Genomic DNA, 27,375 nt, shown 5'->3' with positions numbered 1-27,375 from the left:
TAAAAGTTTATACACTATCCGGACACCCGGTTTTTATGGTGATGGTGGTGGGTGTTTCTCGTGGTTTGGCCTGTGTATATTAGTTCCTGTGGTTGGGAAACATGAACTTTGAGATGGATGTGGACAATGCTGCAATCCCAACATTACGGCAATATTTCGGCCCATTTCTCTTCCAGCAGGCTCCATTCACACATCGGGGTGTACACAGACGTGGTTTGACGAAATGAGTATTCAAAAACTTAACTGGTCTTCTCAGAGGCCCTATCTAATTCTCTTTGTGAGGAATTAGAACACAGATTACATAGCAAGTTAAATCGACCCTCCTCACTGCAAGCACTCACTTCAGCTATGATGGAAGTCAATTCCTATCAAAAACTGATGGAAAGTCTTCCCAGACATGTGTATCATATTTAATATGTGCCTCAGGACACTTTAAATCTATACAATTGGGTGTCTGGATACTTTTGTCCAGATAGTGTTACCTACTTACTAAATTATAAATATAGTATTTAGTTTTTCTTTCTGTGTAAAAAAAAGTAAGCCTTTCAACTGTTGTAATTTCTCTTCCTTGTGTTGTTGTTTATTGGATGAGACTCGTAGTCTGAAAAATATTGTCGTTTGCATTACTGCTTTTGGAAAAAGTTCGCACCCACAATTGCTGGATTTATGACTCATTTCTGTTGTCTTTGGAATCTTAAATGGATTTTTCTAAGAAAGGATTTGCTGAACTGAAGATGTAGAAATTTTAGGAATCGCTTGCTAAAATCGCGGTTTGCTTGTTATAAGCAAGCACATTTTTCAGACTGGCAAATTCCTGCTTTATCATTCCACCATTAAAAAAAATTAAGCTAATTCGTTTTGAAAAGATAAACGGAAGCTCCTTGTCTTGGAACTCCTTGTTGTAATGTAATTTTGGAAGTATCAGCAATTTTAAAAAATATGATAAATAAAAAATTAAAGCAAAGCTTTTATTGTTAATTTACATTTTTAAGTGTTAGATTATGTGTAAAACTAAAATAGATAGTTTGAATTTTCAAATAGTAGGGTCTGTTAAGGAGAAATTTCAAAATATGTTTTCATAAAAACAGACCCTTCACAAATTTGTTTATCTTCATTATTGTTTTGTTAATCGAATAAACCCTTCCAGGGGGGGGGGAGAAGACAGATGTAAACTTAAACGAACTAAGTTTTGTCTTCCGCAGACGCTTCTTTCTTTATTTGTCCAAAATGAATATTTTACGTTCAGCAGTATAGGCTAAATACCAAATATTTGTATGTTGCATCTCTGGTTTAGTAGCAGCAATTGCTGTTTATATTTTAAAATTTAATTTTTTTAATTATAATTTTACAGTGTTGAGCATAATCTTGTATCTATTTACAATTTAAAAACTCCTCGAAAAAGTTTTTTGCAATAACAGGACCCTATTTGCACAAAATCAGAAAAGCTGGACCCTGGTTGAAAGAATGTGAATTAACCTTTTTTTTTTTTTTTTACATTCAATATTTATGAGTAATTTTTTCACAATTTTACAAAAACATGACCTTTCACAAAATGTCTAGACAGACTCCTGAGTACTCATTGCTGCTTTTGAATTTGTAGCTTTCTTTATTTAGTTCTTGAAGATGCTAATTTTTTAGAGCCATTTGTGTGTCTGTTTAAGTTTATTATGTTTATAATAGAAACTCTTGCTTTGTGACCACACTGTCTTACTAATTTTCTCTCACTTTTAATTTTTTAATGAGTGCCCTAGATAAGTACCATGTTTTTATTTTTGTGTTAATTGTTATTCAAACTGAATGATATATTTGTTTCAGAGGATATTGATCCAGATGAAGGTGGTAATCAAGATGAAGATAGACTAGGTCAATATTTTAGAATCATTTTTTAACTATATAACTTTATATATATGTACTTTATAACTTTATGTACTTTATAACTTTATATATAAATACTTTATTTTTAAACTTTATAATTACTTTATAAGTACTTTATTTTTAAACAGAATACTTTCATTTTTACTCACAAAAATGATTTTTATTGGTTATTTGTGTTAAAACAAGGTGCATAGCCTTTTTAAAAAATGCTTAAGGGTACTTATTTTTTAATTTACGTTTTTTCAAGGCCTTTACTTTAAATGTGCTTTTCTTCATTAGGATTTTGTAAAAAGTGCTCAATTTTCTATCTTCCAAAATGGCGTTCTTTTCTTTGATGTGTTGATTGTCCTCATAAATTTTTTTTTTAAAATTACTTTATAAAATCTTTTGCTAAAAGTGGCAGGGGTGAGTGTATTCTGGGTTTGTTGTATTATCCTTCCAGACCTTAAAAATTAGGAGTAGGCATATGATTTTTCTGGGGATGTCGTGGAATTCCGCGTTTCTCGTGACCATCTATTCTCAAACTTTCGCTAATCCAAAATTATAATCTGAGGAAATTTTCATGAATATCCTCAATCTAATATCAAACTTTGAAACCTTCGCTTATTCCAGCTAACGAGACACTTACATACGCGTGATTCTTCCGCTGATTGATTCTTTTGCGGATTTTCACATTTTTGAATATTTGAAACTGTGCCGGAATCTGCTAATATTGCAATCCCTACTCACGTGGTTTGAAAAATCAAACATCGATTTTCGTATTTACCTAATTTAAAAGTTGCATGTTAAGATTCATATTCGTGTGATTTAAAAATCGTACATTGCGATTGGTATTCACGCAATTTAAAAACCCAATGTTGCGATTCATATTAATGCGATTTTAAAATCCAATGTCAAGATTCATGTTAGAGAGATTTTAAAAATCCTACTAAAAAATTAATTACTATGAAGGTGTGATTCTTCAGTGGTAGATAATTTAATTATAAATATTATTTTAAAAAAATTATGTTAAATACAAAACATGTTTGATAAGTAACAAGTAATGCATTTACAATTAAAGAAATAGTTTATAACATTCCTACTGGGAGTCAATACTAGATGGCCTTTTGGCCTTGTTTACTATTGATCTAAGTATTTTGCTAATATTAGTTAGCAGTCCTTAATTAACTTTTTATGTAGGTAAATCAAATTACATGCTTAAGGTAATCTCAGATCCTGTTTCAGGATATTTTTCAAAAGTCCTTTTATTGTATGAAATTACGTTTGCAAATAATATGATATTTTTTTTAATTGTTGGTTTGCAAAAGCTATTCACAACTTTTAAGTTTTGTTCATCTCAGTTATTGTGGCACAAAATTTCTTACTGAAAAAAATCCACAGTTTTTTTAATTTGAAAAATGTTTGAGATCTAAATTTTGTAGTATCTTAAAATTTGCTCCATCACTGCTTTTGTTTTGGCTTATAAAACAGCAAAAATTTAAATTATTCTTTTATAATAATTTTAATTTAGGTGGGAAAAAAACCTGTAGCAGAATTTTTTTCGGACTTTCAGCGACATGCCTCTCTTGTACTAATATCTTTCTGCAAGATTCTTTTAAATATAAAAAATATACTTGTTAGTAACCGAAACGTCAACTTAAGTAAATGTTTTTTTTAAAAATGTAATATTATGGCAGACATTCTCACATTTTGTCGGTGAAAAATACACTAATAATTTCCTTTTAAGCAATTTTGTTAATCATCATCACATTAAAAGAAAATAATAAAAAAAGTTGTGAAATCCGTAGCAGTAACTATCGGAAAAAAAGATTGAAGGCGAAATCAAGTGAATCGGTTTCTTCGAAAAAGGGTTACTAAATGCATGTTTTCATTTCGAGATTCAGTTGCTATAATAAATAATATCAAATTAATAATATAGGATTTTAAAAACTGTGTGAAATCAAAATTAATAACTAAATAAAAAAAGTTAATAGAATGAAAATTTCTGCTGAGAAGAAAACCAAAATTATTTACTTCCTAACGGAAAAATCTTTTTGCAAGAATTCGGTTAATGTTCTGTGACAATGTAGCCACGATTCTGCCGCAGGGGGGAAAATATCACCCATTAGTATATTTTTAAAATAAGTAACTGAAAATACAATCTAGTTAATTCTTACCCGAAAGATTATGTATCTTATGAAACTGAAGCTTTACTCTGAGTTTAAATCACTTAAGCTAGTGTATTTTATTTTTCTTGGCGGAAGAGCTTTTAAAAATCAAAATCAGTTTTAAAATGCACATAATTAAAGATAGGTTACTTTCATATTTCTTATATGGTTTTCATCCTATGTAATTATTTAGAATTAAAACTTACTACTTATTCCACTTGACATTTTTTTTTCTATTTATAATATGATATAAAACTTATTTAGCATTATTTTTGTTTCCAGGGAATGTATTAAAAATTATCTGAGAGAAAGGAGGATATGGTTCTTGTTATCCTGTATGCTAAAGTTGCTCAAAATCATATGGCAATAAAAAAAGGTAAAAATGTTTTTTCTTCTTTTATAAATTATCAGTATATAGAATTGAAAGACTGTGTGCGTGTTTGTTTTTAATATCGTTTAACATTTATTTAACTTAGTATTATTAACAAACATTGATGTTGATCAGGTTCATTCGTGGATCTTCTAGTTCAATGAAATAAATATTTAAGAATTGTATTTATTGAAATATTTAATGAACAGGAAATTTTTTCCTGTGACCAGATAGCTGATAAACTGAAGTGAATAATCCATTCACAGTTAAAGGGAAGTTTAGTGTATAGTAAAATAATTATTATGGGGTAAATTTTGAATGAAGATATTGAATAGGAAAGAGCAAAAAACACACTTTACTATCACTATTGTGTAAAAATTGTACACATGATTCAAAAAGACAAATTGTTTTAACAGAATCGATATCATTATTTTTTTCATTCCATTTAATTTTGAAGAAATGTTTAAGTTAAAAGAAAAATAGTATTGATTTCTATTTCATTTATGCACTGATTTGCTCTAGATGTTGGAAAATTCTGTTGATTTCATAGTATTTTGTGTAATTAAATTTTTTTACTTATTTATTATGAACCATGATCTTATTTTTCATTTTGCATTTAATAAAATTGTTATTTTGTTAATTGAACACTGTTCTATTCAAAAGTATCAAGGGGTATTTGTAGCTTTGTTAACTGTTTTAATAAATTACACAAAATATTAAATTTGTCTTAGACAATTGGAAGCAGGTTTCTAGAAATTCAAGAATTTAAAAAAAAATGTTTTGGATGCTTCAAAATAATTTAATTTTTAAAATCATCCTTCACTCTTGTTTTGCATTAAGGGACTTTTGTTTAATAATTTAATTATTTTCTTTAATAAATTGTATTATTATTATTTTTTTGATGATTGCTAGGGAAAAAAAATATTTTTAATGGTATTTTTTGCTTTATTTCTATGATAAAACTACTAAATTTCATTGTATTTAATACAATAGTTAATGAGCATTAAAACTCCTAACACTTGTTATAGTTATTGTTCTAATATTTTTAATATTCTAAAATTTGATTATAATTATTTAATATTTAATTATAATTCATTATTTGTCATTTTCAAAGTAAACACTTTATTTTAGAGCTGTTGTGCAGCCAAAACTTTGTACATAAGTGATTCTGACAAAAGAAAACATTTCATGCTTTCTGTAAAAATGTTTTATGGCAATGGTGTATTGGTGTATTTCATAGTAAAAGAATCAAAGTTATTTCTGAACCTTCAAAGAAAAAACAATCTATAAAAAATGCTGATTGTAAGTAGGATTAAATTTTGTTTTAACTTTAAGCAATTACTTTTCAATTAGTTGTTATTAATTCCCATGTACAATTTGTCTTTCTTACAAATAATCTATTTATTATGTTGCTATCTTCCTTACAAATCTATTTGTTATGTAAAAATCATTATTTATTTTAATATTGAAATCAATTAATAGCTTAATGAATGATTAACAATATAAATTGCATCAATTTTTTTTTTTTTTTTTTTTTTTTGTAATCTGTTTAATTGTTTTTATGTGATTGCTGCTTCTATTCCTCCTTAGATTTTTTAGAGCAGATAATTTTTCATAAAATTCTGCCTGTTCCTATTTTGCCCCAATTCACCCTGATCATTTCAAATTGCATCCAAGTATGGTTTTTTTTAATTTATTTTTTTTGAAATTTAAAAGACGTGAAATCTGCTTTAAAAAAATATGTTTTCATCAAAAAAATCATTGCTTTCTTCAAAAATGTATTGTTGTCTCTAATGTAGGAAATTTATAATTGCAGTTAAGTTTGTATTGCTATTAAATTGTTTTGGCTGCTATAAAGAAAGCTCTAAATTTTTATCATGATTTTTAATCTAAAACAATGTTACTCCAAATTATTATTCTGAAAGGATGAATCTCTCAGGTTAAATTGTTCTAAAATGATGACAATTTTTTCTCCAAATTGCTTGAAACTATCATTCTTAGTGGTTTCTAAAATTATTTAATACCAATGTAATTTTCAATCAATAATTCCTTTATTGTATGATTATTTCTTATATCTTTTTGCAAGTAAATATATCTTTTTATTTGTCTTAATTATCAACTGTGAATAAGTGATCAGTATATACCAAATAATTATTTCTTCTGCTCTCTAAATTGATTTATTCTTGTGTAGTAACAAATTCTTATCTCTGAAAGCTGTCAATTTGGATACATATTATCAAAATTGTCTCATGGGAAAAAATATTTTGTATTTGCAGGCTTGTAAATAAGGATATGATTCACCTATTTATTTTTTATAAACTTATAAGCTCACTAAATGGAGATTTCTATAATCAGTTTTGCTGACTAATCTAAGTCTTTCCTATTTATGTTTATTTTGATGCTGTAATATTACTTAGTTTAATTATAATTTTCATTATCATTCAATTATTCTAAGATAATTTTAACATTTTTCAAAAGCTACATTTTCTGACCTGACAGTCAATAGTTTATAATATATCAATTAAAAATAAAAGTTGAAATTTAAAAAAAAAATTGTTTTTACATTTTGTTACATTAAATTTGATACTTTTCAATTTCATAAAGAAGCATTTCTGATGCCACAATTGGCATTACATATATTTCCTAGCTTTGGCTATGTTATTTTTCAATAAATCACCATCCATGGATCTCTTCTCATGATTCTTAAGGTCTGTTGAGAACAATTCAATTACTTTTAAATTTGGCTTTTGATTTGGCAGGTTGTGGGGCATTTGTTTCCCATGGCCTGTCCTTATTAATATTATTATGCAAAATTTATTTAACTAGAAGTCCTATGGATTAATTTTTGTATCTTGAGTACCAAATACTACCAAATAAAAGTTTTATTATAGTTTATGATCCAGTTTCCATCTTCTACTGTTATTTTCATCATCCTGTTTTCATTACAATCTTCAATTAGTCAAGTATACCATGCATCTTCCAACTTCACTGATTTTCGTCTCAATAGCATTATAACAAAAATATCATAAATTAATTTGCTAAACACAAAATAGTCTTCTTAATTATATTGAAGCACATTCTTTTTATTTTATGTTCTTTCCATTTTCAGAAACTTGTACATTAGAGGCTGTTATGAATTATTCTTTTTAGTGGTTGTAAACTAAATTAGAATTTTTAAAACAAAGTAAAAGTTTTTTAGAACTAAAAGTTTTAAATTTTTTTTATTAAAGCGTTAGCAGTCATCTATCTGACAGAATAATATTTGTTTAAATTATTATATTTTGTTTTGTAATTCTTTTAATTCTAATTCATGAAATATTAATACATTACCCTCCCTTGCTTGGAAATTTCTTAGTAGTCAATGTGTCTGCCTTTATTTTTTTGCTATCTTATGCCTCTATCTTATTTTGCCTCCGTATCTTTCTTAGTTATTCTTATTTTTATTATGAGTATGTTATTTAAAGAGTAATGTATTTTATGTTCATTGCAGTGTTCATAGCTTCAAGATCTAGAGTAGCTTTGTTTAACAGGCTTCGCTCCCAGACTGTCGATATCTTCATGTTCAGAGCTCTACTCAATGGGGTGCTTTCACCATTCATCTCTGTAAGTCTTAATTTTATTTTTGGAGAACAAGATATTTTACTTTCAAAAAAGGTTATACTAAATGGTTAAATATTTAGTATTGAGTAGTTATTATTATTTACTGTAATTTTTTATTCCAATTACATATCTTAAGAGTATTCTTTGCAGCAGGAGAAATTCTTCATTGCAAATTCTCTTTCATCTACATAGTAGGGATGAGATTTTTCCGCTTTTTAGCGGATTTCCGTTTTTTTTTCGCTTTTGTTTGTAGAATTTTAACCTTTTTTTTTTTAAATCAAAAACTCCGATTCTCTAAAAGTTTAAGATATTTTTAATAAATATTTAGCTTTTACTGGAATTTAAGTTGTTGAAATAAAATAATTATATTTATTTCCGATTTTCAAAGATAAACAGAAAATTCGATCTACGTAGCTGCCAACCCTTCCGTATTTGTATCGTTGGTAACCATTTACGTGTTTGATTAAATACTTTCCGGTCCGCACGTGCATATGCTGAACTGGGTTCGGTGAAATTCTTGCACTCTCATATGCAACTCTGCTTCAGTTTGCAAGAAATTTTCAATTTCAAGCTTCATTTTCCACCCTCTGATATCGAATCAAAAAACCTCTTGATCTTTTTATAGTGGCTAATATAATCAAGAAAAGAGTTCTTTGTCAGAAACTAGTTACTTAATCATGATCATGTAAAGTCCTTGAAAATTATTTTGCATTTTGTTAATGTATGTAGTGCTAAAAAATATTTTTAGTGCTTAAAAATATTTGGCTGTGCACCCTGTTTATGCTTATTTAGATAATTTATTTTGATAAATACAAAAACTTAATAAAAGTATTTCATGCTTCTAAATAATATCCTATAACATTCTTGTGTTCCAATCTAAGCAGATTTAAACAGAACGAACAAGCATTTGTCATGGTTATCATCATTTGGTAGCCAAATATTGAGCACTTTTGTCATGCTTAATTGACATAAAGTAGAATTAATAATGTTCAAGTGCATTTGTGTTAAAAACGTATTGTGGAATTGCAGTTTCAATTCTATGAATAGACTTGGTTATAAGTTTTTTTATTATATTTTTACTATCTGTTCTTTACAAATATGTTACAATGCTTTTTTTTTGTAGTTTTCCCCTCTCAAGTTACGTTATTTGGTAAAAAAATTAAAGAATTGCAACAAAAATTTCATAACATTTATTATCCATAACTCCTCTTTATCAGTTCTTGTTATTATTATTATTTAATTTTCACTTTAAGATAGACTTTTATTACAGGGCTGCACCCTTTATGTACTTTTTGTTAAAATTTCTTCCAGTGGTAGCTAAGTTTATGTTTTAATCAGTGATTTTTTCCACAGTAAATTTGACTTTAAGTTGTTTTTCGCGCCACTACAATGTGAAAAATTCAAAAGTTCATATAAATTACTTTTTATTTCAGTTCTTTTGTTAAATTCTTAAAAAGTTGGCAAAATTAACCAAAAATTTTGAAGGCTTTAGTTTTTAATTATCTGTTAAATGATAATTGTCTGTTTTAATTATCTGTTAAATGATTTTGATTGTCTACCACTCAATGAAATATTTCGCAAAAAGCTTAGTAGTTGGCAGCCCCATATGTTGTTCTAAGATACTAAAGGTAAAATCGAAGGTAAATAAATAATTATATATCATTACCACATGTCCTGTTTTGCCAGTCAGTGTCAATGCACATAACTACTTTTTTAAAAGTTAGTTTTTAACTTATTAAAAAGAAAGTAACCTTAAAATTTAAAAAAAAAAAAAAAAAAAAAAAAAAGATGGTTTGAAAAAATACTCCTACTCAAAATTATGATGAATGTTAGCTGCACAATTTTTTCAACAGATGTAAAGCTGTTTTCATCTGAAACATATTTGTTAAAATTTTTTTTCTCACTGCTGAATTTGTTTTTTAGTGGATGATACTGAATCAGAGTCTGAGGAATTTACTGTTCATGATGGTTGCATTCATTATCGTTATACTGTTAAGTTAGTCTGTTCAGTTACAGGAATGGCATTACCTAGACTGGTAATTTTTCAACTTTATTGTGATTTCTATTAATTTAACAACTTAGGTTTAATATGCAATAGTGTTTTTGTATATCTTTCTGAATGTTGTCTTTATTGTTTTCTTATTATTAGGCTTCATTGACTTTTTTGTAGTGCAAACGAAATTAAATGACAACCAACAGTGTTTTCATTACAGAAAAAAAATGGGAGAGAATTTCTCACTCTTTCTCAAAAACAGGGTGAGATTTCAAAAAATTAAGTGAGATTTCTAAAAATTAAAAAAACACTAATAGACTTGGAAAAAAATTATTTCTTCAATTATAATACATTTTTAACATCTTCTAATTGAATATTTTTGCTGCATCATCATATGGAAAATGTTCTATATCTACTTTTTCATCAGCTATTATATTTATTTGGCTGAAAAATATCCGTATTTGTTTCGTTTTGACCGTTTCTACCGATATTTGTTTCATTTTCATTTGTCCGCTACAGAGTAGAAGATGTCGCCTTAACAAGGTATTTGTCCATCTTAGATTCATGCACAAAAAATGTAAACGTCTTACATGAAGAAATCTTACCTACGGTGAACCAGTGGTTGCAGAGAAATGTGTTCTGAAAGGGGTTCCGTGGTTCGGGAGGGGGGTGGTGTTCTGCTGTTCGCACCCGTTCTGAATAATACTGGTAAATAGGGAAGCTAGATAACAAGGACCGATGTTCAAAATAATGAAAGATCAAGGAAGAACAGTGAAACGGATTTCATTAAAAATGGCAAAAGACGAAATTTTTTCCAAAACTCGCGCATTTTGAAATTGATTAATAGAGTGCGCGAACTTCTCGCATTTATAATTTTTTATTGAGAGAAAAAAAAATATGCGAGATTCTCGCGTTCTCGCGTTGCAGTGAAAACACTGACCAAATATGGTTTTATTTTTAAACTATATATTAATATTTTTTTTGAAAAGCAGAAAAGAAAAATTACTTTTGGTTGCAATAAACTCTATTTTGAAACTAAGAAAAATGTTGATTGTGTGTCATGTTAATTAATGCATTATATATAGTCTGATGTTTTAATTTTGTTCTTAATGTGAATTATTTTCGTGCTATTTATTAAAAAATATTAGGTTCCTTTTTTAGGTCTAAATAAAAAGCTTTTTAAACTTTAAAATATCTTAATTTGTTTTACATTTGCTGTAAAGCTGAATTTTTATGAATTCTTTATTTCAAAAGTTTTATTGAAAGTTATATGGATTCTATGTGAAAGTGACAATCTTTCTTGCAAAAATATATTTTTTTTACAGTGTTTCAATCTACCCCAAAACTTAGGCTTTCTGCAAAATTATTTCACAGCTGTTTCAAAATAAACTTAAAACAAGAAATGTTTGCCACAGTTGTTCCAAGGCAGGCTTTTTTTCATTAATTTTAATAAACTTTTTCCAAAGTTTATATTCAATATCGTAAAATATTATTGCTTTAATAATTTTGCAGGACTTAAAAAAAAGCAATAAATATTTATAATGAGCAATAAATAATGTAATTTTAAATAACATATTGAATTTGTTTTATATGATATAAATGTGCATGCATGTCCATGCAAACCTGACCAAACAAAACCTGGAATATTCTCACGTCATACCTGAAAAATAACTAGTATTTGAATTATCAGTAACTGTAATCAGTTATTGAGATTAGATTGAAATAATTTCAACATCTATTAGAATTATTTGTTATAAAAATTCCACATTTTAGTGAAGCTTTTCTATGTTAGTATTTTTATTCTGTGATATTTTTTTGCCCACTAAATCTAATATAATTTACACATAATTTAATATTTGACATTACAAATTTCAATGTTTTTTGATGAAAAATTGCATGGCATATGTAAAATATGGTCTGGATTTACATTGAAATATCTGAAAAGTGCAGGAAATTTTCTAAAATTAGTAGGCAATCCTGTTATATTATACATAGTTGATTATGTTAGAAGTAAAACACTAAAAATTATCCTTCTGAATTTATAGAATTTATTATTTTCAGTCATTTTTGGAGCTTTAAAATGCAACATTTCCTTTTATATTCAGTAAAAATATAATAAATGAATAAATACAATTAAAATACAAGATATATAATTACTATATTATTATCACTTATCTTTGAATTGATAATTATTTTTTGTTTGCTTGCTAGTTAACAGTTTATGTGCAGCCTCTATGTGTCTTTGTTTAATTTTATTTCTTCTTTGTTTTATTTTTTACTTTAAATAAAATTTAATTAAAAAATTAGAAAATTTAATTTTATTGAATAAATGCAGTTCTTTTATTACATGGTAATTTTTGTCTTAAATATTGTAGAAAATAAAATAGATTTTTGGTGAAAATGTCCCTGTAAAGCAGTGTTTCTTAACCTTTTTGATATAATGGACCCCTTTTAAAATTTTTTAAGAAGTCACGAACCACCCCCTGTGAAAAAAATAATTGTAAAAAACATCAATTATTAGAAAACATTTAATTTTATTATTTTAATAGTATACAAAATTTTTAAAATAAAATTTTTTAATGTGAAGGTTGCTGTTGCTTTTCCTTAATTAATAAATTGAATTGGGGAATGGTTTTCGACAAAGCAACTTGCATATAATGTTCAACATTCAATCGATTTGGATGTTATGTTTTTATTGTCACAAGTGTGGAAAATCCCTCTTTGCAAAGTACACTGTAGTAAACGGAATTATAACTGCCATAGCTCGCTTTACAAGCAATGGGTAGGATTCCAAACGTTTTAAAAATTAGGAGTAGTCAGCGGACCCCCAAAATATAACTTATGGACCCCTTAGGGGTTCATGAACCACAGGTTAAGAAACCCTGCTGTAAAGGCATTAAACGTAAAACACTATTGTGGACCTAGTAAAAATTTTAAAAACTGTTGACAGCTATTCTCAATTAACAAGGGTTCAAATAGCGAAAAATTTAAATCTCCCCCCGTTGCTACGTTAAATTGCACGAAAGACATTTTAAACTCTTCTTGTTCTGGTGCATCCCCAGAAAGAAAAAAAAAATAGTGAAAAGAGGAAAATACGAAGATTTTGAAGAAAAACTGATGATATAGTTCACGCAAGCAAGATCCTCGAACATTCCTGTCAACGGAATTCGACTTAGAGGGAACGCCTTAGAGATTGCGAAGAAATTGAACGTTGACTTCACCCCTTCTAATGGATGGATTGATCGGATGAAAGAACGAGCTGGATTAGCATATAAAACAATTAAAGGAGATTGCAACAGCGTTGATTAACAAGAAGCTGAAGAATGGAAAGCTAAATTTCCTGAACTTAGTGTATTTCTAACCTTCAACCGTTTAAGAAGTTTTCCAATTTAATAAGTTATTTCTTTCCCTTGAAAAACTTTTTTAACTGGTTCCACTGTAGTTAATTTTGCTCTTATTATTATTGGTATAGAAAGTAATATAGAAATAATTCAGGGTTTCCACTCCTCAGGGAAAACCTGGAAAGTACAGGAAATCTTTAGCTTTTCTTTACAAACTGGCCCCCAGGGGCACACTCTTGTGTGACTGGCACGGCGCACCCGGGGCTCCGAGCTGGACCTGAGCATTTTTCTGTTTCTCTCCTGCGACGGTCCTGTTTTGAGTTTCTGTCTTTCATTATTTATTACATTGATCTAGTGAGCAAATATTTATGAGTTTTTGTACTTTTGATTATGCATTATTTTTGTTGCGTTAATATATATATATCTGTATATTTATTAATTATGTTTCACTTCATTTATATTATATTTATTCATTAAATTTTCCCTCTTGTCGTGGTTGCCAAATTGACTGGTAAAGGGCTTTTCGTCTTTGTTTCGGTTTTATATCGAACTCTGATGGGAAGAAAACCACCCGCATGATTGCCGTGCGTGGAGACCCGTGTCCCTGGAATAGGGGATCCTGGTAGTTGAGGGGCATCTTGGTACCCCAACACACTGCTTTGGCCCCTGCTTCAAAAAAACAGGAGGTGCATAGTGATCCGTATGCATCAATCGGCTTGTCACAAACGCCATCTGATGGCTAGGGTCAAGCTGGGTCACTTACTGGGCACCTCGTTAAGGGTGGAGGCTGCTTCAGGGGTGACTTACGGGCGTATAGCTATTGGCCAGCATCGGTGTTAAGTAGCGGATTTCTTACTGTTACTTACATCCCCTAAGTTGGACTCTGTGGTGGGTGGTGCAGTTGATAGTGGAAGTTGATTATTTTTTTCTATGGCTGAAAATGAACCGATGGTGTTCAGTTCCGCACACCAAAACAAAAGCGGAATAATTTCCTCACCTAGTTTCAATCTTGCTAAATGCACAAATTGCGACCCCACTACAGCAAAATTTCTGATCTTAAGCTCTACAGAAAAGAAACTCTCGTCTATGTCACCATTTTTAGTTCAAAAAGCACTTGAAGCAAATATTGGTAATCCAAAAAATGTCAAACAGATGCCATCAGGAGACTTGTTAATCGAAACAAATTCCAACAAACAAGCAGCTTCACTTTTAAAATTATCTGAACTCTGAAATGTTAAAATCTCAGTAACCCCTCACAATACTCTAAATATATCTAAAGGCGTGATCTCTGATAAGGAGTTATAGATGCGCGGCACATAACCATTAAAAAAAGTCCAGAAATAGTTACCACTCAACACATAATCTTAACATTCAACACTTCTATACTACCTGATGATATTAAAGCAGAGTACCGAAACTGTAAAGTTCGCCCATACATTCCCAATCCTCTCCGATGCTTCAAATGTCAAAAATTCGGCCATTCTACGAACAACTGCAGAGGAAAAGAGACTTGTTCTCGCTGCAGTGAAACCGGTCACACTTTCAAAACCTGTAATCCAGAAAAATGTACTAACTGTCCCGAATCTCACTCTGCAAATTCTCGTCAATGCCCTAGATGGAAACAGGAAAAACAAATACTAAATATAAAAGTAATGCAAAATGTGTCATATTTTGAGGCCAAAAGCAAATTTTTAAGCTCACAACCTAGACTTAATGTTTCATATGCTTCAGTGGTTAAAACTCCAAAAGCAACTAAATCCATAGGTATACAGACTGACAATAGTGAATCTGAACTTCGCAATACAAAACGCACAGTATCACCCAAATGTCCAAAAGCTCTGACAACAACTCCTTCTCAGACATCCAATGCGTTAAAATCAAAATCTGCACAACTTTCTCTGCAATCCAAAATCTCAATCCCATCAAATTCTGATCAGTTATTATCTCAAAACACTAGTAAAAACAGTCAATACCTGAAAATAACCCCACAAATGGTCAATGTTCTTCACAAAAAATTAACTCAATCCCCATTGGTAAGTAAACCGAAATATATATCTAAAAGCAGACAAAATCGTTTTGATAAAAACCGGAAAAAATTATCAAACAACCAACAGGATCAGCTTTTATCGGGTACAATGATTACAGACGACGAGAATTGCTCAGATGCTTCTCAAAACTCTCAGATGCAAATAGAAAAAGGGTTGGAAACTCCAGAAAACCTTAAACCAAAAAACATTAAAAATAAAAATGGCCGATAGACTTATATCGTGGAATTGTTGTGGGCTTTATGTTAATTTACCAGATATCAAAAATATCATCAAAAAACATAATCCCGTTTGTTTCGCACCTAAGAAACGACTTTTTTCATTGAAATAAGCCATGCAGAGGTGTATCTCTCTTGATTTCAAAAAGTTATCCATTTTTGCCTGTTCCCTTGACAACTACCTTGCAAGCAGTAGCAGCACAAGTTGCATTTCAATCAAAACTCATCGCAATATGCAGTCTGTACCTTCCACCAAAACAATCAATATCGCAATCAGATCTTAACAACCTAATAGCAGAATTACCAGAACCGTTTATAATCACAGGTGATCTAAATGGGCATAGCACAACTTGGGGCAGTGATACTACAAATTCTCGTGGGAATCAAATTGATACGTTAATAGACGATCACCAACTCTGTTTACTAAGTACGGATTAAAAAACACGTTCTCACTTTCCATCTCGTACATTCCATTGATTTGACACTGTGTTCACCACGGATTTATACCCTGTTGCAATTTTTTGTTTGGAATGACCTTTAAATAGCAACCATTTTCCTCTACTCATCAATACAGTACAGAACCCGTTATCCAGAAATCAGAAAACCGGAAAACCAAAAAACCGGAACGAAATTTAATAAATTTTCCCGCCATTTTTAAAAAAAAAAAAAAAATTTCCCTCATAAGATTTTAGGATTTTTCTTTCTTTTTTGAAAGATGTTTACCATACCATCATTTTAGAAATAATCATTACAGTATTACTTCATCGTTTTTTCTTCTTTTTAAGATTATTTCCTAATTTTTTAATTTTTTTTAGTTGGGTTTAACAATTAAAAAAAACGGCTTTTTGTAGCAATTCAGAAAGCCGGAAAAATCAGTTATCCGGAATAGCGATGGTCCCGATCGCTCCGGATAATCGGTTCCCTACTGTATTTTAAAACCTGGGAATACTAGTACAGTGCATTTCCCTAGACTGCTAACACATTTAGCAAATTGGTCACTTTTTCAAGAGTCACTAACATTCAATGAAGAAATTGTTGATAATGGTAATATTGAAGAAGCTGCGCAACATATTGCATGCTCTCTCATAAACGCATCTAAAAATTCCATTCCACGTACTTCAACTAATTTACCTAAATACCCAAAACCATGGTGATAGCTGCCAAGTGTGCAGATTTTATCGGAGCGGTTCCGATTTTTATGCCTTGTTCCGTTAATACGATTTTGGGTCAAAATGTTCCGATTTTTCATCATAGCGTAATTTTTTCTTTTACTCTATGAAGCGATCCATGTCCGATTGGCGAAATCCAATCAAGTCGCGTTATCACTTAGCTCCGCCTCTAGCTACATTCATATATTTGATGACGTATGTACAGGTCGCTTCACAGACACCAAGAGGAAATTTTAGCTTCCTGACTCATTGTCTTTTACTTGCAACCGTACCGGTGTTGAATGTTTACTCGGAACGCATCTTTTTGGTTCGAGTTTAGCTTTGAATGTTTTTCCACGTGGTAATCTGAAAAAATTTTAAAAATTCGGCGAAGTCAGTGTTTTTGCGACAATTATAGTGAAGAATTTGATTTCATCAAAAAATCAAGAAAGGGGACATCGTACCCGTTATGTATTGCTTGAAATACAGACATTAGTATAGCACATGGCGGAAAGTGTTTCATTTCACACGGGAAAACAGCCAAGCATGCTACCGAATATACAAATATGAAAAAGTCGGCAAAAATTTCCGATTTTGTGTCGTCCACTATTGATCTACTCTACAATCAATTAGAAGCAAAATATTGTTTTAGGGATTTCTCCTTGAACACAATATTCCGTTAGCTGCATCAAAGTTGTTTTGTGCGATGTTTTCAAAAAATAAAACTGAGTTTAGGGGTAGCATGAATGCATGATTCAGCCTTGTTATAGACAAGTGTTTGATGAAAAGTTTTTAAAATCAGCCAGATCTGCTACAACTGTAGCACTTAACAAGAAGAATTGATTATTTTGTTATATGTGTTTATTGTTACATATGTTTGAGTAATAATAAAATATTTTGTTTTTAAATATGTTTTAAATTACTAAAATCAGCTATCATTTCTATTTAATTAGTTTGTTGAATAATAATCAGAAATCTTGTCAGTTGATATGTATTATAATCAATAATAATTGTTACATTAAATCTTATACAGTTACAATTATGCAAACATTTAATGTAAAGAAGTAAACTTTAATGTCGCGACCGCGTGACGTGTTCCTATTTTTTTCCCTGGCAGGTATGCCATGGTGGAACGAAGAATGCTGACAAACTCATAAAGCACAAAGACAAGCCCGGAGAATATTCCGTAGATACCCAACTGTTGAAAATTTCATTCTGTTTAAAAAATTCCGTGCACTCGCTAGGAAAACTAGAAGACAAAGCCAAAGAGAATCTTGGATTAAATATATAAGTACCATAAATAACAATACAAAAGCAAAAGAAATTTGGGCTAAAATAAAAAAAATATCTGGTCATTACAACCCTTTACCTATTACCCATCTTGAAGTAAATGGAAATAAAATAACAGAAATTAAAAAAATAGCAAATACCTTAGCCGAAAACTTTTCCTGAGCCTCTAGTACAGAAAATTATTCTCAAACTTTCCAAAAAAAACTCAAACTGAAAAAAAAGTACTTAGACCCTCTGTTGAACCTCATAATGATTACAATTCTCCTCTGACAATAACTGAATTAAAATCTGCTATTAATAAATTTAAAGAAACATCTCCATGGCCTGACAAAATTCACAATAGTATGTTTAAGCACCTCTCTGATACCCATTTGGAAATAATTTTAAAACTGTTTAATAGAGTTTGGCTGAATAGACAATCCATCAATATGGAGAAAATCATATATAGTTGCCATTCCTAAACCAGGTAAAGACCTTATACATCCTACTAATTACCGACCAATCGCTCTTACAAGTTGTCTTTGCTAACTCCTAGAGAGAATAATAAACGCAAGGGTAATATATATTTATTGGAATCTCGTTGTATTTTATCTAAGAGACAAAGCGGATTTCGCAAATGTAATACAACTATTGACAATCTAATGCTCTTAGAAACTGGTATACGTGAAGCGTTTTTAAAAAGGCAACATCTTGTGACGATATTTTTTGATATTGAGTAAGCGTATGATCGAACGTGGAGATAGGCATTTTAAGGAACCTTTTAAATTATGACAGTAATGGAAATATGTTTTATTTTATTAGAAACTTTTTAACAGACAGGACATTTCAAGTTAGAATGAATAACACTTTATCTGACACTTTTAATCAAGAGGAAGGTGTTCCTCAAGGTAGTGTCATTAGTGTAACCTTATTTCTTATAAAAATAAACGATATTTTAACCACATTACCATCTACAGTGGACGGCAGGTTATTGGTTGATGATCTGCGGATCTCCTGTAAAGCATCTCATATGCACACTATCGAAAGACAATTGCAGCTCGCTATTAATAAATTATCCCAATGGACTGAGTTAAATGGTTTTAATTTTTCTACAACTAAGACAACGAGTATACACTTCTGTCGATGACGAGGGCTCCACCCCGATCCTGAACTGTATCTCAAAAACTTCCGCATTCCCGTTTTAAGCGAAACGAAAATTCTTGGTTTGATCTTAGACTCTAAACTCACTTTTGCATCTCATATTAAGCACTTAAGAAAAACCTGTGGACTGAAATTAAATTTACATAAAGTTTTGACAAACACCTCTTGGGCTGCAGATACAGATGCCATGCTCAAAATTTATAGGTGTATCATTCGATCTAAATGTTGCGTTGCGTTGTCTACGGAAAACTATGGTTGCGTTGTCTACGGATCAGCTAGAAAATCTGTTCTTAAATATCTTGACACCATCCATAATTCCGGCATACGTATAGCAACAGGAGCATTTCGCACATCACCCATAAAAAGTTTAAACGTTTTATATCATGAACCAACTCTTGCTGAACGACGCAATAAGTTAACATTGAGATACTATTTTCATGTCAAAAGCCATCATGTACATTCCATGTTTTCAAATGTTACAACTCCATTTTATGAAAGATTATTTAGTAACAGACCCTCTGCAATACCGACTTTTGGTTTGAGAGTAAGAAAGATTTTATCTGACCTAAACCTAGAAGACTTTAATATTTTACCTACGAGCGAATTAAGACCTTCTTGGGACGTCATTTCTCTCCAAACTATTGATATTTTTAACAATCTGACAAAACTGCTGCTGACATTTACTTACAGCTTTTTAATTCACACCAAGAACAATATAGTGATTTTAATTCCATTTTTACAGATGGCTTTAAAGGCCTTGACCATATTGCAAGCACTGTTGTTACCCCTATCTCCACAATATCTGAAAAATTACATTCAAAATGCTCCGTATTTACATCTGAATGCCATGCGGTTTATCTGGCTCTTCAATTTATTTCTTCTCAAAGGTTGAAAAAAATGGATAATATATTCAGATTCAAAAAGTGTCATAGTTGCCTTACAAAATAAAGAACTGAATACACATTCTATTATAAATAATATTTTAAACCTATACAGCAATTTACTCCTAAAAGAATATGCCATAATTTTCTGTTGGGTGCCTGGCCATGCTGGCATTTCGGGTAATGAAGCAGCAGATAAAGTGGCTAAGTCAACAAACAATATAACAAACAACCCCCTTACCTACACAGATATCAAAAATGCAATTGACAATGAACAGTATTTACACTGGCAAAATGATTGGGAAAATGAAATAAATAATAAATTGCATGACGTTAAACGTTCTATTAAATCTTATAAAAGTCTAAACATAAGTCGAAAGCAGGAAGTAATATTAAATCGCTTGCGCATTGGTCACTCTCGAGTAACCCATAAACATCTTCTATTAAACGAAACTGCACCTGAATGTTCTCATTGTAGAGAACAGCTCACTATTAAATATATTTTAACCAAGTGTAACGAATTTAAAACAGAGACAACGCCACTTTGGTTGCTTTAATCCAACATTGGCTTTATTAATTGGAGATAAACCGCACAATAACATTTTTAATTATCTAAGGGACATTGGATTTTACAAATCAATTTAGCTTTAATTTATAGCAGAATGTTTCTTATAAAACAAGTTGTAGGTGCGGTATGGCCAAAAATGGCTTTTGCGCCAATAATACTTAATTAACTAACTTTACAAACTGAGAAAATACAGGAAATTTTGTTTCTTATTTTCATTTTTTAAAAAATGGTGACCACTCAGAGCTCAATCTATGGCATATTTAAGGATGATATTTCAGCTATACTAAACTATTTCATTTCAGGGATGAGATTTTTCCGCTTTTTAGCGGATTTCCGCATTTTTCTCTTTTGTCCCTTAAATTTCAGCTTTTTTATCAAAAATTCAGATTTTCTAAAAATTTCATTTTTTTTAATAAGTATTCCGCTTTTTCAGAAAATTCACCGATTTTCAAAGAGAAACGGAAAATTCAAACTACAGAGCTACCAATCCTTTCTCATTTTTACTTATTTTAGCTATTTTCTCCCCTTTTACTCTCAGCAGATAAGATTTTCAGAATTTTTTACCCGCCCTCCAGATAGATCCGATTTTTGTAGTTCAAACGACGCTGCTTCTGACAAGCCTTTTAGAGGTCCCAAGCCTGGAATCTGCTAATATCTCGATTCTTATTCACGCGATTTTAATATCAAACATAGCTTTTCATATTTACGTGTTGCGATTCTTATTCACACGATTTGAATATTGTACGTTGTGATTCTTATTTACGAGATTTAAAAATCCGATATTGTGATTCGTATTTACGCCTTTTTAAAAACCTATGTAGCAATTCGTATTCACTCAAGTTTAAAATTCAATGTCTTGATTTGCTCATGCGGTTTATAATATCAAACATTGATTTTCATATTTATACGTGATTTTAAAATAAGGCATTGGGATTCACATTCGCGCATTCTAAAAATTATGCATCATAATTCTTATTTATGCAATCTAAAAATTATGCATGATGATTCGTATTTACGCGATCTAAAAATTATGAATCGTGATTTGTATTTACGCATTTTAAAAATTCTATAACCCAGTTTGTATTTTCTCATTTTCAAAATCATATATCTGGTTTAATATTCATGTGATTTCAAAATCAATAATTGTTATTCATATTCACGCAATTTTAAGATCAACTATCGCGATTCTTGTAAGAAGAAATTTTTTTTTTTAATTAGCTACTATAAAAGTGACTGTTTTTCTAACAACGATTATTAATATATGTAAGTGTTACAACATCAGAGAAACCGGAAATATATTCAAAACTTACATTCTGTGCTTGCAAAGAAGAAAAAATAGGATTTGTCACAAGATGTTTGAAGATGGACTAACGACTAAATATAGCAAACAAAAGCAATCACTTAAAAAGGGATTTAATAATTTTTTTTTTTTTGGAAAAAGAGTTAATTAACTCATCATCAAAATTTTATTTATAATTGCTGTTATTTGTGCTATAAAATGCAATATTCTTATCAAATAAAAAACAGTTTTCGTCGTTAAATATACTTTAAGATGTTTTGTGTAGATATTTTTGTTTTGATTATCCTTACTAAAAATTTCGACCTGAAAAAGTATTGAATTTGAAAGCAAACATTTAGTTACAAGCTTTTACCATACAGAAATTCGCGCAAATGTTTCACATACGGTCTTTTCATTTTAATTTTCTATCTGTAAAATGCAGGGCTGCCAACTTTTTACACCTTTTGTAAAAAATTATTCTAGTGATAGCTATGTTTAATGCATTATTTTTATTCTTTTAAACTTATTTTCCACACAATTACATATGAATGATTTAACAGCTCATAAGCAACGCCACTTAATTCCAACTCTTTCGTGGTAAGGCTTTTAAAATGTTGGCAAAATTACTGTAAATTCTGGAAGCTTTGCTTTTTTGTCTCTATAAAATATTTTGCAAAAAGCATTTAAATATAAGCTTTAACCGTTTAAAAATTACCAGTACCTTTACACTTCTTTATTTTGTATTTTCTTATTAAGAATTCTGACCAGTATGAAATTTTAACTGAAGAATGTAATTGCAAACCTTTACCACGTAAATAAATTTTATGAATATTTCATGAAACCTGTTTTTATTTTAATGTTTCTCCACGCATTGTTAATTCTGAAAACTAATAATCAGATTTTTTTCTCTCCAGCTGGTTCAGGTTTTCTAAGGTCATGGGAATCTCTCTTAGTTGGAGGTGTTGGTGCTGTGCTTTTGAACATAGTTCCTCCTTACATGGACAAATACATAATTGACAATCCTGTTGGTGCCGTAGCTGTGCATGCCATGGGTGGTCTATGGGGAAAGATTGCAGTTGGATTATTCATTGATGATGACTTACTCAATCTTACGCACAGTCGAAGTGGACTACTGAAGGGCGGTGGCCTGTATCTGCTGGGAGTGCAACTATTGGCATGTATTGCTGTCAGTCTCTCTAGCATGATCACTACATATCTTATATTTAAAGTAAGTTGAGCAACATGAAAAATTCAATGAAATTACATATTAGTAGCCAGAGCCGTGATAGCTCAGATGGTAGAGAGTTCGCGTTCGAATGAGGTGACCCGGGTTCGAATTCCAGTGATGCTGGTCGATACGAATTCCGTATCCGGCTTGCACCGACTACAGTGCTGACGTAAAATATCCTCAGTGGTAGACGAATTTTGGGTTAGAGTCCCCTTGCCTTCTGGCTAACCATGAGAGGTTTTGGTGGTTTTCTTATCCATGTAGCGCAAATGCGGGTTAGTTCTATCAAAAAGTCCTCCACGAAGACAAATTTCTCTCACTTCTTGATTGAGGAGTTCCCTTGTCTTTTGGATGGGGTGTAAAATTACAATGCTACGGAGTTGAACATTATTAGGTGTAAACTCACAAAATTGGGTCGGCTGTTCAACGACGGTTATAAAAAGGAAAAAACATTAAAGATTATAAAATATAATAAATGCAGTAATGTACCAAAATATAATAAAGTAATTGCATTTCCTTTCATTAATATTTAATTTCTCATAATAATTTCATTATTAATTATGGTGAGCTTTAGCATAATATAAAAATATTTTTGTTAATTGCGATTTGATTGTCCCTTTACTACCACTTTGGAAATTATCCTTGCAGAGAAAAAAAATTGGCAGTTATATTGTTATTCTTTTTTTTTTTTTTTTGCTTTGATTTGTTACAATTTTTTATTAATGATATTTGTTTTTAGGGAATCGATTATTTTGCACCAATTCGTCTGGCACCACCCGAAGAAATCCTTGGAGCAGATTTTGTTGAGCACGACGTCCGCCACAAAGGTTATAAGTACGAAGTGATGATGACAGAATTGGCAAACCTGGGATTGAAACTCCGACATCCTCGAATCCACAATCCACCCAGGAGTCAGTGGGATGATCATCTAATCTAATCCTACAGTACATTGAAAAAATTCTCAACAAAAGTGACACCTCAACAGTGGACCACCCTTTGCCTGACATAACAATCGATCTTCCTATCTCGACTGGAGAACATTTCCTCATAAGGAGCGATTGAAGGACAGATGGATGCTATTTATCTTAATTTATTATCTATTTGCCATAAAAGAAAATACTTGAATTTTACGAGAAAGGATAACAGACCTTTTCAATGATATTAGAAATATGTGAGTTCTTGAAAAGATTCAGAGATGAGCCTCGGAAAAGTGGCAAATATGTAGTGGATATAGTAGTTTTTTTTCAACCGGTCAAGTGTGTTTAACGAGAATACACGTCGTATAGACGTCGTTTAAAATAAAAAAAATTACCATGGAGTAGTCTTGGCATTTCAATAAAACACAACTAAAAAATTATTGGGTGGTGTGTTTCCTTTTAATTACTCGTTTAACTGCTACGACGTGTATAAATGACGTGTTGGGGGGGGGATCGTGATCCGAAGTTAATAACATACGTGGTCAGAGCCGTTTTTGGACCCTCCCCTCCTTCCCCCACTCCTCCCCTCTTTTCAAAATATATGCTGAATATATAAATGAATCTGAGATTAAACTAAAAGCGCAAAATTTGGTGAAAATTTACTCATCCGATTTAGAGGAAAACTTTGTAAATGAATTTTTACTGTTTTCAAATTTGTATGAACATAAATCTGCACAAGAAATGTTAAAGGTTCAAATTAAAGATAAACTTGTGAATACTTTTCCTAACGTTCACATTGCATTAAGAATATATTTGTCGATTCTTGGATCAGATGCAGAAAGAGAAAGATCTTTCTCCAGATTAAAATTGATAAAAAATTATTTGCGTTCAACAATGAATCAAGATCGTTTGGCATCGCTCGCACTTATGTCTATTGAATACGACATTTTGCCTAGTTTGGAATTCGACAGAATAATACAAGATTTCGTTGAATCCAAAAATCGCAAAAAAGTAATATACTAGATCATAAGATTCTGCAAAATAATTTATTGCCGAAAAATATTATATTTTTATTTGTATCTTCATAATTTTGAGCAAAATACACTTGTTGTTTTTAAAGCTAAATTATTTTTGTCAACAAATTTTTTTCTCCCAAGTTTTTTGTAGGCAAGTGCCTAGTGTGCCTGTAGGTTAATCCGGCCCTGTACGTGGTAAATACTAGCTATTTTCTCTAGGAGACCGAGTCCTAGACACACTCTGGTTATAAAAATCCCAAGCTTTCGATCTCAAAAGTTCAGAGATGAAAGATCGTCCGAAAAAGGAGTTGTAGCATAACCATTTAATTCGCGAGTTGTGAAAGAATTTTTAATTATTATCTCTAAATATCCTTGAGACTTGGTTAGAGTGCTCAGATGTCTCCGTGTGTGTGTGTGGTTCCGTGAATGACCGAAATCTAGAGGAATGTCGACTTTCACCGGGTGAATGTCAGCAATCTCATAGTCTCCTTGGTGAATGTCCGAAATATTTGTTACATCCGATTTTATATTTATATTTTCTTTGATATTATTATATTTATTCGATATTTAAATATCTGCTGAGGATAGATTGGGGGAAACATCAGCAGTACCGGTTAAATGCATACTAAGTAGTGACCTTAAAAAACATTGATGTAGGGCATACCGGGCAGTCGCACTTAACTAGATCTCGTATATATTTCGGACTTTACCAAAGCGACTATGTGATTGTCAACAACCACCAACTTTGATCATTGACAGTAATATATATATATGAGTTGCTGATTGATTTTATTCCGCAACCAGCAGAGGATATCCAATTTCGAGCTCAGCTGATTAACTTACATTTCAATTTAGTCCTTTTAGAAGGTTGCCTTACACACGTCACATATTTTTTTAGACAATTATTTTGATCCATTTACATGGCAAGAAATTGATTACTATTGAACAGGGTTGCAATGTAACGGCATTGGAATGTTTTTAAGGTGTTAAAAACACAGATAAAAATATCTATGTCTTAAGTTATTCGTATCTAAATAAAGTTTACAATTAATATGGTTCATAATTGATCCATAACGAGTCCAAGATCTGTAGTTCAATGCATTTAGAGAATAAAATGTATAGATGCAAAGGCTTTCAGGAACGTGACGTGGATGTTACATAGCTTATTGTTAGATTTAGTAAAGATGTGTCAAACAAAAGTTAAAATATGTAATATTTGTTTTTTTTTTTATACACAAAAAATAAATTCTTCTTAAAACCATCGCATTATCAAGGCTGTAATGTTTTAAGTCAAGGCAATAGTATTTATTATATTAAGGAATATAATATTGATTAATAAGGATTAAAAAGCATATATCTAACCGTGGCTAGGAAAGTGACGCAAGTCAAATAACAGCAGTTTTGAGGATATGTCAATAAAAATATGTATGAAGTGTCCCATCAAGCTCAAAAGGTGTCTCATCTCTAGATTGTGTGTGCTCAATATTGTTCTCTTTTAGAATAAGTTTTATGGTAATCTTTAAGTTGATTTTTCTCAAATGCTGGTTTTTGATTTGTCTCAATTTTTTTTTGCCGGTTGCGACATGTTTATTAAACAGGAAAGAGATAGTAAAACTATGTTGTGTCTACTCGAATAATCTTTATCGAAATGATTTGCATAATATTTGCATAGTCTTCTTAAATTTTAAGAATATACAGTGCTTCTAGTGTTCAACCAAATACATGCAAGTCGTAATAAACCAATTGTGAGAATATCTTTTCACCGAAAGTATACAAGTTGTAATATATCAATTATCAAAATAAGTGAGAATATTTTTTTCGCCGAAAATATGCAACTCGTAATAAACCAAATATGAAAACAAATGGGAATATTTTTGGCTTTTAGTCTGAATAATTTTTACTTGACAAATGTGAAATTTCTAATGCATAGCGGTGTTTACATTTCCTCAATCCAGGCATTTACAGGACATATTTGTTGACCACTCTTTTAGGGGCACAATAGTACAGATAATGAAACAACATCCATGCCTTGCTCGGGATTCGAACCCAGAACCTTCCTGATGCAAAGCCATTTCCCTGACCCCTACACAGTCTGGTCTGCAATGTGAAATTTCTAAACATGGTAAATGCAGAACATGCTCAACTATCACCGAAGGGCTTGGATCAGACTTTGAGTCCTTGAATTAAGGATCCCTTTGAAAGAATGAAATGACCTCTATTTTTTGGAAATATCAATAAAGCCTTATTGATTTTGCTTAGCGACTTGATTTAGTTAATTTATCAGAAATTTTAAACATTCTTTGATTAGTTAAATGCTTT

The 27,375-nt window shown here is 30.7% G+C and overlaps 1 pseudogene across 1 annotated transcript; it reads left to right on the top strand.

The window, feature by feature from the left end:
- Positions 1 to 101: 101 nt before the first annotated feature.
- LOC147812708 (recombining binding protein suppressor of hairless-like) lies at positions 102 to 22,971 on the top strand (annotated as a pseudogene). Its single transcript, XR_015432304.1, has 7 exons — positions 102 to 213; positions 1,816 to 1,863; positions 3,055 to 3,077; positions 5,524 to 5,694; positions 7,883 to 7,995; positions 9,916 to 10,028; positions 22,810 to 22,971. The product of XR_015432304.1 is annotated as a recombining binding protein suppressor of hairless-like (transcript).
- Positions 22,972 to 27,375: the final 4,404 nt, after the last annotated feature.

The sequence above is a fragment of the Parasteatoda tepidariorum genome, chromosome 3 (genome assembly GCF_982258835.1).
Source record: "Parasteatoda tepidariorum strain Cologne lab strain chromosome 3, Ptep-v5.0, whole genome shotgun sequence".
NCBI classification, from domain to species: domain Eukaryota; kingdom Metazoa; phylum Arthropoda; class Arachnida; order Araneae; family Theridiidae; genus Parasteatoda; species Parasteatoda tepidariorum.
The sequence above is the reverse complement of the archived record's forward strand: the minus strand, read 5'-3'. Positions and strand labels throughout refer to the sequence as shown.